We start from the raw sequence: 13,610 nt of genomic DNA, 5'->3' as shown, positions 1-13,610 counted from the left end.
TTACCCATGGCCTTTATGGCCTTCTTGAAGGTCTGGACAAACCTTTCAGCCAATCCATTGGTGGCGGGATGGTATGGGGCGGACGTGTAGTGCTTAACCCCATTGTTTTCTAAGAACTTCCTGAATTCTTCAGACACAAATTGCAGTCCATTATCAGAACAGATCTGTTCAGGCAGCCCATTCCTGGCAAATATGGTCCTTAATACGGTGATGGTTTTTTCCGTGGTGGTGGAGGACATCTTTATTACCTCCGGCCACTTGGAGTGTGCATCAACCGCGATTAAGAACATCGAGTCCATAAATGGACCAGCAAAGTCGATGTGTACCCTTTGCCATGGAGATGAGGGCCACTCCCATGGATGTAGAGGGGCTTGTGGTGGGGCGTTTTGGACCTTCTGGCATCCTAGACAGCCCTTGGTCATTTCTTCAATGTCTCCATCGATACCTGGCCATCACAAACGCTCTGGCTAGGTTCTTCATTTTCACTCCACCCAGATGCCCCTCGTGAAGCTCCTTTAGCACTTTATCCTGGAGTTTGGGTGGAATCACCACTCTGGATCCACACATCAAGGTTCCTCGGCACACTGACAGCTGTTCTCTTCTTTGCGAGAATGCTGGCAACAGTGGTTCGCCATGTGCTGGCCATCCCTTCACCGTTAAATCGTAGACTCGAGAGAGAGAGAGAGAGTCGGGTCATTTCTCGTTTCCTTTTCAATGGTAGAATTTGTTACTGGTAGACATTCCACTATGGTTGAGTGGAACATCTCCACTGGGTCCACTGTAGGTGCCTCTTCTACCGTTGGCAACGGTAGACGCGATAAACCATCAGCATTTCCATGCTGTTTTGATCCTTTGTATTCTATGTCATATTGGTGTGCCCCTAGGAAAAGGGACCACCTCTGTAGCCTTTGCGCTGTCATAATGGGAACGCCCTTTTTAGGGTTGAATATGGAGACGAGGGGTTGATGGTCAATCAACAAGGTAAATTTTTGTCCGTGTAGGTAATGGTTGAATTTCTTCACTCCCCATACCAGGCGGAGTGCTTCCCTGTCGATCTGGGCATAGTTACGCTCAGCTGAGTTCAATGAGCGTGACGCAAAAGCTATAGGCCGCTCCGAGCCATCAGGGAATCTATACGATAATACCACTCCTACGCCGTAAGGGGATGCATCGCACGCCAGTCTGATTGGCAGTGATGGGTTGTAATGAGCCAAAACTTCCTTGGACGTGATCAAGCCTTTGCATTTATGGAAGGCACGTTTACAGTCTTCGCTCCATTTCCAAATTACTCCCGTTTGTAGCAGTGCGTTAAGAGGGTGCAGAACAGTTGACAAGTTCGGTAAAAATTTGAGAGAGTAATTTATCAATCCCAGGAACGACCTTAATTGAGAGACATTTTCAGGTGCTGGGGCTTTTATGACCGCTTCAATTTTTTCAGGTGACTTATGCAACCCTTCTGTGTTAATTATGTGGCCACAATATGATTTGTTTCTGGAAAAATTCGCACTTGGGGCGATTTGCTCGGAGGCCCCGTTCTCTCAGCCTAGTGAGCACCTGCTCCAAATTGGCAAGGTGCTCGTTGTCGTTTTCTCCTGTTACAAGGATGTCATCTAGGTAGCATTGAGTCCCCGGAATCCCTTGCAGGACTTGCTCCATAGCTCTTTGCCAGATAGCTGGAGCTGATGCTACTCCGAAAACCAGTCGATTGTACTGGTACAGGCCTTTGTGTGTGTTTATTGAGAGATACTTTTTAGAGCCCTCCTCAACCTCCGTCTGTAGATATGCCTGTGCCAAGTCAATTTTGGTGAAACGTTTCCCTCCGGATAGTGAGGCGAAAATATCTTCTATCCTTGGAAGAGGACACTGTACCGTGTGAAGGACCGGGTTTACAGTCACCTTGAAGTCCCCACAGATGCGAATTTTTCTCTGTTCTTCAGATTTATCATTATTCAACGTTTTCTTCATGACCGGGACGATGGGCGTTACCCACTCGCTCCAATCTATCTTGGATAACACGCCTGCCTTTTCCAAATTCTCCAGCTCTGCCTCGACTGCTGGACAAATTGCGTATGGCACCGGCATTGCCTTAAAAAACTTGGGAATTGCCGCACCTTCCACTTTTATCGAGGGGGTGACGCCTTTCGAGGTTCCTAGTTCCTGTTGAAACACTTCTTTGGCGTTGGCCAAGATGTCTTTTAATCGTTCAGGTATGACGTCATCATTTTTTTTCTTACTGGTCACCGTCAGTGCCTGAATGGAGTGCCAGTCTAAACGTATCTTCCTGATCCATTCACGTCCCAACAGCGGTGGACCACCATCTTGCAGAACGTATAAATACAACTTCTGTATTTCCTTGCCGTTGTATACAACAGGCACCCTTATTTTCCCTCTGGGGTATACTTTCTGCCCCGTATATGTTTTCAAGATAATGGATGTGTCTTTCAAAGTATATGCGGAAATAGCCGCTCGTAATCCCATCGATTTATGACGGTCAGAGCTGATCCTGTATCTAGCTCCATTTTAACTGGGGACCCCGCTATCGTGAGGGTAACCCAAATGGTCTGGTAATCTTCTTTGGCAATTACATTATGTAATTTGAGACAGCTTAGTCTCTTGTTTCCGGAGTCGCTATCGCTCTTCTGGTTTTCGGAGCTACTGTCCGTCATCACTTGTACCTTTCTGTACTTTTCCTTATTGATTTTTTTTCTGTCAGTGGATTTTTTGTTTCCAGATCGGCATACACGTGCAATGTGTCCCATCTTTCCGCATTGCCTGCATGCTTTGTCCTTGAACCAGCAGTCCCTCTGGTCATGGGTGGATCTGCCGCAGCGATAACATCTCTCGAAACCCCGTGTCATTTCATGGGTGTCGAAGTCCTGTGGCTTTTGCTGTATCTCTGCAGCTCCTCTTGCTGCTGCTTCGTATGATACAGCCACACTGAAAGCCTTGTCCAGTGTCAAATCTTTCTCAGAAAGTAGCCTTTTCTGTGTTCCTTCACTGAGGAGACTGCAGACGAATTTGTCTTGTAGAGAATCTGCCAGTCCTGCCCCGAATTGGCAGTGCTTTGACAGCTTCCTTAATTCGGTGAGGTAATCAGCGTTACTTTCATTCTTGTGCTGATTCCTCCTGAAGAATTTGAATCGTTCCGCTATCAGCAGCGGTGTTGGGTTTAAGTGCTCCTGTAGGGTATCAACAATCTCCTTAAAATTCTTGTCCATCGGTTTGGCTGGAGTGATTAAGTTTCGTAACAGCCCGTATGTCCTTGCGCCCATCAGATTTAGAAGTACCGATGCCTTATCATCCTACTTCATTCACTGTGCAATATACCTCCACTCTTTCCACATGTGGTCCAATCCTCTACATCACTATCGAAAGCAGTAATATTGCCAGTCTTTGGCATCCTGAAAAAAAATGGCGCCTCCCGCGCTTTCCTTTCTTCCCTGCCGAGAAAAAATGGCGCCTCCCGCGCTTTCCCGCCACTGCTGACAACGCTGTTCTCCGCGGTTTTTATTTATACAGATATTTTTTAATAGTTGGAGACTCGTTCCCGCCGGACTCTCTGGGACTTTTCCCTCCCTCTGCTTGGTCCGAACGCCGACCTGCTTTGCAGCGCTGGCCGTCTCCCGAGTGCTCCATCCTCCGTGCCCGTTGGCCTCCGCCTTCGCTGCTCGGCCCCGCTGCAGAGCCAGCCGATCGAGCCCCAGCCCGCCGCCCAGGAAGGATTATTGCAGTACCTGCCACCAGCCTGGCTAGCTGGTGAAACCACAGTTTTTTCTTCGACCTTCGTCTGAGGAATCGATCTCCTTGAGGAGCTGCCGAATTGCAGGTAAGTCCGTTTCCAATTCGTCGCCACTGTTGTATCCGTGTGTTAATGGAGACACGGAATGCAGGAGTTGGTTTACAGGTGTTTACTGAACAATGTCTGGAGGTGAACTAACAGATACAAGACACTATTCAGGCTTATATAGCCCGAGTGGCCACTACCGGCATTACAGTACACAGGGGCTCTTAAAGGCACATACACCACAGCTGTTTTCAACCCTAAACTTAATGCCAACAACTCCTTAATCCTAAATTGCGCAGCATAAATAGTGCGATGTGGTTCCGGCTGCGATGCAGTTCAGCCGTATTGTCGATAGTCACAGCGTTCTTTTATCATCCATTGTTTGGTTCTTATATACCTTCTCGCATTATCAGTCTCCAACACTTCAAATTCTCTCTCATATATATATCTGTATGACTACTGTGATCCAGTTACAATTACTATGCCAACAGATGCAAATGTTGCTGTTAAGATTTGTTTAGCTACTATGCATAGTTAGTTCACCTGACTTAATGCCCAGATATTTTCCATACTAATAACACAAGGGAGTTCACTACCAACTGAGCTATCAGGGGAGCTCTTATTTTTCTTTTGCTTTTCTGTGGGAAAGAAATAACTGAAACAAGAGTTTAAAATCCATAAATTGCATGTCTGTTTTCTAGAAGCTAACAACTTTCTGCTCTACCTCTACCTCTCTCCCCTCCTTTAAGACACTCCTTAAAACCTACCTCTTTGACCAACCTTTAGTCACCAGTCCCAATATTTCTTTCTTTGCCTCAGTGTCAATGTTTGTCTGATTACACCCCTGCGAAGTTCCTTGGGACATTTCCCTACGTTAAAAAGGTGCTATATAAATGCAAGGAGTTGTTGTTGATTAAGCTTTCCATTTGCTATTTTATTTAGATTATTTCACATGACCAGAACCACTAAGCATGATCTCGTGCCAAACTTCCTCTCAGCTTATTACTGTACCCAGGATACCACACGACTGTTGGAACTTGCTGCTGTGACATCATAATGGAAGAGGAGCGTCGAGCAGAGAGAGACGTGTAACTCCTAGCAAGCTGTGTGCAATAATCGGGTCAGCATGGCAGTTGGCGGCACTTTCAACCTGGATTCAAAAGGCAACAGGTTTGAGGCCCTTTTAAACACAATCTAGGGCGACGTTCCATTGCAATACTAAAGGTGTGCTGCATTGTCAGGTGTTGTCCTTTGAGAGACATTAAACTGATGTATTATCCACCTATTGAGTGGACAAGACAGACATGGCATTAATCAACTAAGATCGAAGAGTTCTCTGGTTATCCTCTATGGTTCTACAGATGGCTGTGGGAAAAGGAAAGTGTCTTTGATACAATACATGGTTCTATTTTGCAATCAGGGCTGATACATTGTGGAGTAAAGTGAATTTTACGCTGCATCTAACCGTGCTGCACCTGACCCAGGCACTTGACACAAGTACCAAAAACTCAAAGTGCCCAAGCACACAACTCATGCCCTCCCACATTGAGATGCAATGCAGCAGAGCAGAAGCAGAGCTACACCACTATGACTCACTGCAAATTTATAGGTTTGAACTAAATTCACTGGAGAGTTTATCTCCACCACAGGTTTTTAAACTGGGTCTGCAAGGGTTGTTCTTTCACATCAGATTTATTTTTCCTTATATACTATTTCTTTTGCTATGTGAATACACACCAATAAAAAGGCTTTAGGAACACAAGAACAGATGAACTAGGAGCAGGAGTATGTCATACGGCCCCTCGAGCCTGCTCTGCCATTCAGTAAGTTCATGGCTGATCTTCTAAATCAACTCCACTTTCCTGCTCTATCCCCAGATTCCCTTAGTGCCGAAGAATCTGTTGATCTCAGTCTTTAATATACTCAACGACTGAGCATCCACAGCCCTCTGGGGTAGAGAATTCCACAGATTCACAACCCTCTGAGGAATCCCTGGCCCAAGACCGCACAAAGTGGAGGAGAAGCATCCAGGAAGGCGCCGAACACCTCGAGTCTCTTTGCCGGGAGCAAGCGGAAGCCACGTGCAGGCAGCGCACGTCAACTCAAGCACCCCACCTACCCGCCCCTTCAACCACCATCTGCCCCACCTGTGACAGAGACTGTAGGTCCCGCATCGGACTCAGTCACCTGAGAACTCATTTTTGATGTGGAAGCAAGTCACTCTCAGTTCCGAGGGACTGCCTAAGAAGAGGAGTGAAGACATTTCTCCTCATCTCTGTCCTAAATGGCCGACCCCTTATTCTGAGACTGTGACCCCTGGTTCTAGACTCTCCAGCTAGGGCAAACAGCCTTTCAGCATCAACCCTGTCGCGCCCTCAGAAAAATTTTGTGTGTTCCAATGAGATCACCTTTCATTCTTCTAAACTCAAGAGAATATAGACCCAGTCTACTCAATCTTTCTGCAATGATGGTACTATTTGATTAGGGCAGTTGACACTATATTTTGGAAATTAGGACAGGGTGTCTACAAGAACATGTCAATGTTTGTTGGGAGTTCTTAACAAAGTTTAAATACCACTGATCTATACAAGAGCGAATTTTATTACAACATATCTGAGCAAAGCAATTGCTATACCAAGCAGCCATTCAGCAGGCTAATAAATCATCAAGCTATCCTACTGTTGAAGGCAAATGTTGAATTTTGTTGCTGAGAAGCTATAATTATCTGCGGTTTACAATTCGGGGTGAAATAGATTACAAAATTTTTGATTGTGCAGAAGTTTTGAAAATTGTGGCTTGCTTTTGATAGCTCATAATAAATCAACATTCCTAAAACTTAAGATAATTAGCCATGCCCCAGAAACAGTATTATAAAAAAAACTTGACATATTTCACACAAACCAGTGCAGTTTCACACTGTGAACACCGTTCTGTACCCCTTCTTGCAAACAGTAAACTGGTTTGTATTTTTTGGGTGAGAAGAGAAAGAATTATACATCCTAAACTATTGCAGCAGCGAAGCGCTCCCTCATGGGAGTACATCAAAAAGATTTTTGGTGCTGTCGGACTACAAGTTGGCTATAGATTTACTTAAACTGTAAATCAAGTCATGCTCATAATTGACCCCCCCTCTCTCGGTTACTAAACTCCAAGTTAATCAAAAATGTACCTACTCACACAGTCTTTCTTCAGTTCAAAACTCCAGCCAATGCAGCGAGTATTTCTTTATTTCACCTTCAGGATTTGTAATCATCTGAGCCCTTAAATTACCAATTCATCTGCTGGTCCAGGATTCTGATTAAAACTGCAAATTTCCCTTGCGAACTAGCTCATTTATAAATGCTGCAAAATGACGTGCTTAGTGCTCACTTGTCTGGATAATTACATCACTAATATTTCCTCAGCAGCTTCGAACCACAAAAGAGAAAATCATTCTCAATCTTTCTCTGATGGATCACATACAAACAGCAGTTCCTCTGAGGGGTGTGTGCTACATGGTTTTTCTCTCAAGGAATGGCAGATCTTGGATTTCAAAAATAAATGGATTTTATTTCCCTCATTAAAAAAAAGTGGGGGGAAATAAACTCGCCCTTCTTCAGGTCTCAAGGATCATGCATCATTTCCCCAAGTCTGCCAATGTCATTCTGCCATTGGTCACTGAATTGTATGTAAAATTGACGGTGTGGATTCCCCTTGGAGTTTTTAGTTTCTATAGGGAACTACTTGGCCTCCCAGCTAATGACACAGCCGACGTCAGAAAATCACCTTGGAGAATGACAAGGACAAATCTGAATCTTACTTCAGTGTGAAGTGGAATTGTGGAACATCAAAAGACTAACTAACAGATTACCCATTAGTGTTTTCCCACTTCTACCCCATAAGAAGTTAACAGCAGTAAAAAGGTAAAAATTGGTATTCAATTGAGTGACTCTAATGAGTTAATAAATCAAACAGCAAAGTTTGATTAGTTTATGATCATCATTAGAACCCTAAAATTTAATTACTGCCCGAACTAATCACCAGCAATTTGTTTTAAAGCATAAAGCACATCATATAACAGCAGTTTGATCTCTGCTACATTTAATTTTTAAAAATAATGGAAATAAGCCTAGAGAATAATTGTTACCAGGAAGCAATTACAATGCAATAATCTAATCGGAGCTCAGATAACATTACAGACAGCAAAAGTGGCTTATCATCCGAAACAAGAGGTTAAATTACTGCTCTGTAATCACTCCCTGGTGCCTGCAATTTTTTTGGCGTATAGAGTTTCATATCATGGAGAGGTTTCATTCAGCTCACTGTTTCGTGCCAGATGCTGATTCCGACTGTCAGTATGTTCTATTTCATTGCTGCTTGATGGCATTCATAATCGAGGTTTAATAAATGACATTATCACAACTTTTAAAGAAAAAATCTACAGTAGATTAATAAAATGCTATATTCAAGAGACACATACATACACAAAATAAATTAGACACGTCAAAACACTCCCTGCTGATGCAGAAAGAAAATAGAACTAAGGTCTGGCCTGGGGGCAGGGCTTCTAATGGGGCCAAGAGAAGCTCACATAACTTCAAGCTCGAAGAGTACAAAACTCCTTGGAAGACTGCAGTCACAGTATTTTCTCCCCAGCTGGAAGGATTCGCAAGGATTCTGTTGATAGCACAGCAAGCTGTAGCACAAAAATCACCGCTTTGGAGCAGTGCGGTATTGAAAAGTATCCTGTACTATCATTTCAGACTCAGCAGATCCTGGATAATAGAAACAAATGGTCAGATCAGTTTTCTTGGACAAAATATTTTTTCTTTTTAAAGGGCTCAGTCCATGCTATCTTACACAGTGCCCATTGTGCAACATTTCACAGTACATTTGCGCTTCGAGAGTGGCAGGAGGGGACAAAAACACACTGCCAACGGTTTAAGATGACTGCACAGTGTTCAGCGCCATTCGCAACTCCTCAGATAATGAAGCAGTCCATGCCCGCATGCAGCAAGAACGGGACGACATTCAGGCTTGGGCTGATAAGTGACAGGCAACATTTGCGCCACGCAAGTGCCAGGCAATGACTGCCTCCAAAAAGCGAGCGTCTAACCACCGCCCCATAACATTCAACAACATTCCCATCGCCGAATCCCCCACCACTAATATCCTGGGGGCCACCACGTAAATACTGTGGCTACAAGAGCAGGTCAGAGGCTGGGTATTCTGTGGCGAGTGTCTCACCTCCCGACTCCCCAAAGCCTTTCATAAGAACATAAGAAACAGGAGCAGGAGTAGGCCAATCGGCCCCTTGAGCCTGCTCCACCATTCAATAAGATCATGGCTGATCTGATCCTAACCTCAAATCTTCTATCACTCTCCATCCCACCCGGACCCATGTGATCTCCCAGGAGAGGCAAAAAACCAGATATAAACCCCAATGGCCAATTTGGGAGGTAAAATCTGGGAAATTCCTCTCCGACCCATCCAGGCAATTGAAACTCGTCCAGGAGATCACTCTGTCCCTATATTTTCTACAGTACTTACCTTCTGTAAAGGCGATCTCCACCCCAGCCAGGAACAGGAATAAAACCATCTCCTGAAATCTAACACAGAATTAGAACACAAGAAGTAGGAGCAGAACCACCAGGCTACACGGCCCCTGGGCCCGCTCCACTACCCACAGGGCCATGACCATTCCAAACCTAGATTCATGTCCAATTTCCTGCCCGCTCCCCGTAACCCTTAATTCCCTTTACTTCTAGGAAACTATCTATTTCGGTTTTAAATTTATTTAATGATGTAGCTTCCACAGCTTTCTGGGGCAGCAAATTCCACAAACCTACCACCCTCTGAGTGAAGCAGTTTCTCCTCATCTCAGTTTTGAAAGGGCAGCCCCTTATTCTAAGATTATGCCCCCTAGTTCTAGTTTCACCCATCATTGGGAACATCCTCACCGCATCCACCCGATCAAGCCCCTTCACAATCTTATGTTTCAATAAAATCGCCTCTCATTCTTCTGAACTCCAATGAGTAGAGTCCCAATCTACTCAACCTCTCCTCACATGACCACTCCCTCATCCCCGGGATTAACCGAGTGAACCTTCTTTGTACTGACTCGAGAGCAAGTATGTCTTTTCTGAAGATCGACACCATCCAAGACACAGCAGCCCGCTTGATTGGCATCCCATCCACCACCTTAAACATTCACTCCCTCCACCACCGGCGTACTGTGGCTGCAATGTGTACCATCTGGGTATTATGTAATGAGAAAGGATTAATTAACAATCTTGTTGTGTGAGGCCCCTTGGGTCGGAGCAATCATAATATGATCGAATTCTTCATGAAGATGGAGAGTGAAGTAGTTGACTCAGAGACTAGGGTCCTGAATTTAAATAAAGGAAACTACGATGGTATGATCCGCGAGTTGGGTAGGATTGATTGGGGAATGTCACTCAAAGGGTTGACGGTGGATAGGCAATGGCAAACATTCAAAGACCGCATGGATGAACTACAGAATTTGTTCATCCCTGTTTGGCATAAAAATGGCATAAAAATAAAACAAAAAAGGTGACTCAACCGTGGCTAACAAGGGAAATTAGGGTTAGCATAAGATCCAAGGAGAGGACATATAAATTGGCCAGAAAAAGCAGTAAACCTGAGGATTGGGAGCAGTTTAGGATTCAAAGGGATTAATTAAGAGGGGGAAAATAGAGTATGAGTAAAAACTGACTGTAAAAGCTTTTATAGATATGTGAAGAGAAAAAGATTGGTGAAGTCAAGCTTTAGGTCCCTTGCAGTCAGAATCAGGGGAATTTATAAATGGGGAACAAAGAAATGGCAGACCAATTAAATACATACTTTGATTCTGTCTTCACAAGGGAGGACACAAATAACCTCCCAGAGATGTTGGGGAACATAGGGTCTAATGAAAGGGAGGAACTGATAGAAATTAGTATTGATGGGAAATGGTGTTAGAGAAATTGACGGGATTGAAGGCCGATAAATCCCCAGGGCCTGATAATCTACATCCTGGGGTACTTAAGGAAGTGGCCCTAAAAATAGTAGATACATTGCTGGTCATCTTCCAAAATTCGATAGACTCTGGAACAGTACCCATGGATTGGAGGGTAGCTAATGTTACCCCACTATTCAAAAAAGGTGGTAGAGGGAAAACAGGCAATTACAGACCGGTAAGCCTGACATCGGTAGTGGGGAAAATGCTAGAGTCCATTATAAAAGATGTAATAGCAGAGCACTTGGAAAACAGTGACCGGATCGGACAAAGTCAACATGGATTTACAAAGGGTAAATCCTGCTTGACTAATCTACTGGAATTTTTGAGGATGCAACTGGTAAAATAGATAAGGGAAAACCAGTGGATGTGGTGTATTTGGACTTTCAAAAGGCGTTCGATAAGGTCCCGCATAAGAGATTAGCGTGTAAAGTTAAGGCACATGGGATTGGGGGCAAGGTATTGACTTGGATAGAGAACTGGTTGGCAGACAGAAAGCAAAGAGTTGGAATAAACGGCTCTTTTTCCGAGTGGCAGGCAGTGACTAGTGGGGTACCGCAGGGATCGGTCCTTGGACCCCAGCTATTCACAATATATATTAATGATCTAGACGAGGGAACTAGATGTAATATCTCCAAGTTTGCAGATGACACAAAGCTGGGTGGGCATGTGTGCTGTGAGGAGGATGCCGAGAAACTCCAGTACGATTTGGACAGGTTGGGTGATTGGGCAGAAGCATGGCAGATGCAATATAACATGGATAAATGCGAGGTTATCCACTTTGGTGTCAAAAACAGGAAGGCAGATTATTATCTGAATGGCAATAGATTGGGAGAAGGGGAAGTGCAACAAGACCTGGGTGTCCTTGTGCACCAGTCGCTGAAGGTAAGCATGCAGGTGCAGCAAGCGGTTAAGGCAGCAAATGGTATGTTGGCCTTCGTAGCGAGAGGGTACAGGAACAAGGATGTCTTGCTGCAGTTGTGCAGGGCCTTGGTGAGACCACACCTTGAGTATTGTGTGCAGTTTTGGTCACCTTATCTGAGGAAGGATGTTCTTGCCATGGAGGGAGTGCAGCGAAGATTCACCAGGCTGATACCTGGGATGGCAGGAATGACGTATGAGGAAAGATTGGGTCGATTGGGCGTAGACTCGCTGGAGTTTAGAAGAATGAGAGTGGATCTCATTGAAACTTATAAAATTCTAACAGGACTAGACAGACTAGATGCAGGAAGAATGTTCCCGATGGTCGGGGAGTCCAGAACCAGGGGTCACAGTCTAAGGATAAGGGGTAAGCCATTTAGGACAGAGGAGGAATTTCTTCACCCAGAGAGTGGTGAACCTGTGGAATTCTCTACCACAGAAGGCAGTAGAGGCCAATTCATTAAATATATTCAAGAAGGAGTTAGATATATTACTTAAGGCTAAAGGGATCAAGGGATATGGAGAGAAGGCAGGAACAGGGTACTAAATTTGGATGATCAGCCATGATCTCATTGAATGGCGGAGCAGGCTCGAGGGGCTGAATGGCCTACTCCTGCTCCTATCTTCTATGTTTCTATCTACAAGATGCATTGCAGCAACTTGCCAAGGCTTCTTCAGCAGCACCTCCCAAACCCGTGACCTCTACAACCTAGACGAATAAGGGCAGCAAGCACATGGGAACACCACCTCCAAGTTCCCCTCCAAGTCACACACCATCCTGACTTAAAAGTATATCGGTGTTCCTTCATCGTCCCTGGGTCAAAATCCTGGAACTCCCTCCCTAACAGCACTGTGGGAGTACCTTCACCACACAGGCTGCAATGGTTCAAGAATGTGGCTCACCACCACCTTCTAAAGGGCAACAAACACTGGCCTTGCCAGCGACGCCCACATCACATGAACGAATAAAAATAAACTGTTCTTTAAACCAAAGCTCAATCTCCTCCTTTCCCCACAGCAAGACAGACTTCAGGTTTACAAATGCTGCAGAGACTTTTTTTTTTTTTTTTTTTTAAACTGAAAAACATAGGAATGAGTAATGGCAAAACATCCAACCTTTTACTTTCTGCCGAATTAGAAAACTGCTTTCCCATTTGAGTACTGCAAGTGGATCAGCATTACTACATTTGGTAGTTGAATTGTTACACTGCAGTTCGAACACCATTTGAGGGGCGTTCAAGTAGGAAGTAAATAAATATATAGACCTGCAGTCTCCTCCATGGGCGCAACTCAGAAGTGAGACTCGAAACTGCACCTGGCGCTGCGCCCATTTTGTCGATGTCAAGTGACGCCCAAGTATCCTGGTAATCCAATTTAAATACGCTGGAACTTAAAAATAGGTGTAACGTGGTTGATACTTAACTGGAAGAGAGCCAATGGGGCCTCAAGGTGCTAGGATGGAGAACCATAAAAGTCAAACAAAAAAAGTTGGCTAGGGAAATGGGATGTTAAGCAGCAAATAGCTCTGTGCTGTAGATTTTTTAATTAATTCTTTGAAATTGCTCTCGACTGCCTCAACTTATCCCTCATTAAAAGATGACCGATTTGTAAGAGAAGGCCGGGAAGAGGGCATTCGAGGACCTGTAGACCCTGTTGGATGAGGTAAAGGGAGGAATGAGCAGCTCATCAGCTCCCCGACATCGCAACCCTCGCATGCAGTAACCGAGATTGCACAGGCACTGAGTGCCCCGAAGCAGCTTCCCGAGGAGGTGGAGGGAGAGGACAATACAGGGAGGGACTGGGAAAATAAGCTTCGAGAAGGCTGCAAAGGGATATAGACTGGTTAAGTGATTGAGCAAGAAGGTGGCAAATGGAGTATAATGTGGGGAAGTGTAAAATTAACCACTT

At 44.7% G+C, this 13,610-nt stretch overlaps 1 protein-coding gene across 1 annotated transcript in view; it reads right to left on the bottom strand.

The window, feature by feature from the left end:
- scai (suppressor of cancer cell invasion) overlaps positions 1–13,610 on the bottom strand; it is a 185,792-nt gene that overhangs the window by 134,031 nt on the left and 38,151 nt on the right. The window lies entirely within an intron of this gene.

The sequence above is a fragment of the Somniosus microcephalus genome, chromosome 23 (genome assembly GCF_052327205.1).
Source record: "Somniosus microcephalus isolate GS21.2 chromosome 23, FLI_Smic_1.0, whole genome shotgun sequence".
NCBI classification, from domain to species: domain Eukaryota; kingdom Metazoa; phylum Chordata; class Chondrichthyes; order Squaliformes; family Somniosidae; genus Somniosus; species Somniosus microcephalus.
This window is presented reverse-complemented; position numbering and strand designations above follow the sequence as displayed.